This window comes from Pediculus humanus, genomic scaffold, assembly GCF_000006295.1.
Source record: "Pediculus humanus corporis 1103172107547 genomic scaffold, whole genome shotgun sequence".
Classification (NCBI taxonomy): Eukaryota; Metazoa; Arthropoda; class Insecta; order Psocodea; family Pediculidae; genus Pediculus; species Pediculus humanus.
In genome coordinates, this window is record NW_002987162.1 from 402689 (window position 1) to 406415 (window position 3727).

Consider the following 3727-nt stretch of genomic DNA (forward strand, 5'->3'; position numbering starts at 1 on the left):
TTTTCGAACGTCTGTGCAATAAATATTCATACAAAAAATAAGTAATTAACAGTAGGAGATAACAAAAAAAAAAAAAAAGGAAAAAAGGATAAAAAAAAAGGATAAAAAAAAAAAAACAGTTGCGAGAATTATAAACTCACCGTTTTCCCAGCGGAGCATTTTTTTTTTTTTAAATTAAATATTTGTTTTTTATATAAAAATATGGCGGAAACCAAAATTTGATTTTAATTTGACAATTTTTAAATTTTCAAAAAAAAAAAAAATATATTAAACTCGGTTGACGACAGCTGATTTTAGGGTCAGTTTTGCTTACGGTAATTTTTTTTTTTTCCATCTTTTTCCCTCTCCCCTCCACTCTCTCTCTCTTTCTCTCTCGGCCTAATGTTACTTTTTCGCATTAATTTATGAGATTAAACCGAAGCAAAAAAAAAAAAAAATTCGCATAAATATATTTTTTTTTTTTTAAAATGGCGAATGTTTTGTCATAAACAAATTTTCCTACTCCCACGTTATTTTTTTTCTATAAGTAATTAATTAACTGTCTATTTTCCCCCCTCCACCCTTTTTTTTATAATTTTTTTTAGCAGACGATAAGTTAAATTTTTTTTAAAAATAAATTTCAAGAGGCAAAAAAATAAATAAATAAATAAATTTAAACTTAAATCAATTTGTTGTAGTGAAATTTAAATATCTATTAACAGAAGAAAAAAAAAAAAAGAAAAATCCAACCATAAAAGAGACAAAAGTTTAATTTAGCTGAAACATTTAAAACAAAAAGAGGTGGATATATACAACACAAGCCAATAAATAAAAGTAAGAAAAAGAGAGAGAGAGAGAGAGAGAGAGAGAGAAATCCGAGAAAAATAAAAATATATATTAAGGGTGAGAGAAAGCGTGTAAGATCCAAATAGAAAACTAGGCAATAAAGGTTTTATACTATATTTGCTAATAACTTTCACCACTTTCCATTTCCCTCCCCCCACCACTCCCCGTTACTAAAATAATAGAAAATCACTTTTTATAAAACTTTGAAAACTATTTATTCTTAGAAAACTTAACTACGTGGTCAAATTAACTTTCTTTAAGAGCCTTAGGAAATTTTTTTTTTTAAACAAACATAAAACAAGTTAAACAATCGTCGCCATATTAATTAAAATTTTATTTTATTTTATATATTAATCTTATTAGCATTTATCTTTTTCATTATTCAATACAAAATTTATCAAATCCTATTTTTATATAAACATTTACGAGTATAATGAGAGGGAGAGAGAGAGAGAGAGAAAATGTCAGAGATTAATTTAAAAAAAAAAAAAAAGAAAATTTTTAAATCAATCATAATTTTTTTTCAATATTAGTTAAATTAATAATAATAATAATAAAACATTTGGAAAATTTAATTAAAATTTTTTTCCAATAAAAAAAAAAAACTAAGCCGTAAAATAAGCGGGGAGTGGGGGGCAGGAAAAATAACATCGGCATCATGAGAGGCAACACCAAATTTTTCCTTTTTCTTTTCCGGTTTTTTCATTTTTTTTTTTTTTCAATTTAATCGATTTAAATTCTAAAATGCACTTCACAAATTTATAAATTAATCATTTTTTTTTAAGAAGAAAAAAAAGGAAAAAAGGAAAATTATTATTATTATTTCATTCAATTGAAATATCTCTCAACCCTTTTTTTTTTTTTTTTTTAAATTTCCCTTCTCAATTTTCAATTTTAATATTCTAATTTTCTTATTCGTCGATTTTGTCGTGGGACGTCATTTCCTTCTTTTGATTACATTCAGAAACCTGTCGGATTTATGATATATTTACGTCATGAATATTATTATTTCAGTGTTAAAATTTTAATTTTACATATTAATTAAATATTTTGAGTATTTAACGGATTTTTACCGGGGAAAAAAAAAAAAAAAATTTAAATAAAAAAAAAAAATGTTTACGTAAAAAAAAAAAAAGCTTTCATCACGTGCTTAAATATTAATATATTCGGAGTTTGCATTTAAAAAAAAAAGAGAGAGAGAGAGAGAGAGAGTGAGAGAGGGCGAGAGAGAGAAAGAGAGAGAAATTTTTGTGCTTTTAAATTTATTATATTTTATGAATTTTTAATTGTTAAATTTAATTAAAATGAAAAGTTTAAATTTTAAATTTAATAAATAAACTTTTTATTACGTTTAATATTAATAATAATAATAAGAATAATAATAATCTCAACAGTTTTTCCTTTTTCTTGTAATTATATTTTTCTTTTTTTTCTACCGGAATAATTTAAACATTCAAAAAAAAAAAAAAAAAATTTTTTTTTTTTTGCTTACGTTTTTATAAATTTTTTTTTCTCCTTCTTTTTATCGTAAACGTGGAAAAGGAATAAAAATAATAAGGAGCGAGGGGAGGGAGGTGGGAGGGGGAGTGAGGAAAACCCCAACATAAAAAAAAATTGGAAAAAAAACGCGCCTAAAAATTTATTTCATTCCTACCCTTAAAATGTTAACCGCTATTTTCCTTTTTTCGTGAATTGTTTTCTGATTTACTTGTTTTTTTCGGGGGGAGGAAAGGGAATGGGGGGAGGTTATTTTCTTTTTGTATAAAGAATCCAGGATAATATATATATATATATATTTTTTTTTTTTTTGAAAATTTAATTCAGGAAAAAATATTGTAATGAAAGTTGAACTTTTGACTTTTTTTTTCCGAATTTACACCTTCACGTTTTTTTCTTTTCTTTTTTGTATTTACGATGTGCTTTACTTATAAAATAAGAATAATTGATGAGTATTTTCTTTTTTAATACTCGTAATAAAATATTATTATTATTATTATTGTTTTAATTTAAAGTTTCAATTATGCGAATTATTAAGAAATGAAAAATTTTTACACACACATAAAAAAAAAAAAAAAACACATCGTAAATTTTATTTTATTTTTTATACGGTCATACGTCAAATTTTATGTATTTATGCATACATTTTTAAAGAAAAAGAAGGAAACCTTTAAGGATGAAATATGACTTTCTTTGCCGTTGACAATTTTTCCTTTTTTAAGGAAAACTCTGGGAAAAAAAAATGACTTTCAAATGAACCGAGTTAACAAATGCCAAGGGAAAATAAAGAAAAATTACTTTATTTATTTCTCATTAATATTAAAACGAAACGAAACGAAACAAAAAAATTCGTTTATTTTTTTCCTTTTTTTTAGAAAACTCAACGGGAATCGTTACTTATAAATTAATAATAATAATAATAATAATAATTTTTTTTTATATGTTGTTGTGAGAAAATCAACGTCATAAACAGAAATAAATAAAAAAAAAATTTTTTTTTTTAAATTCTTGACTTTTAATCGTATAACAAACGTTAAATTTTCTTTTCCCTCCTCCTTTCTACCCCTCCCTCTCTTTTCTCCTTTTAAGCAAAAGTAATAATAATAAAAAGTAATTTTAAATATAAAAAAAAAAAAAAAATTAAATAACGAAAATAATTTTTTTTTTTTTTTTAACCATAAAGTAAACAAACAAAACGAAATAAAAAAAAAAAAGAAAATATGATAGGAAACAGTGGGTAAAACCGGAAATTGAAATTTCTTTTTATATAGGATTGTAATTTCTTTCTATAAAATTTTGTTTTCATCCCCGCAAAAATTAATAATAATAATAATAAACCCCCCCCCCCGAAATATCACGTCTACTCTTTTTATTTCTATTAGACTAACCGAAAGAAAATTTATTT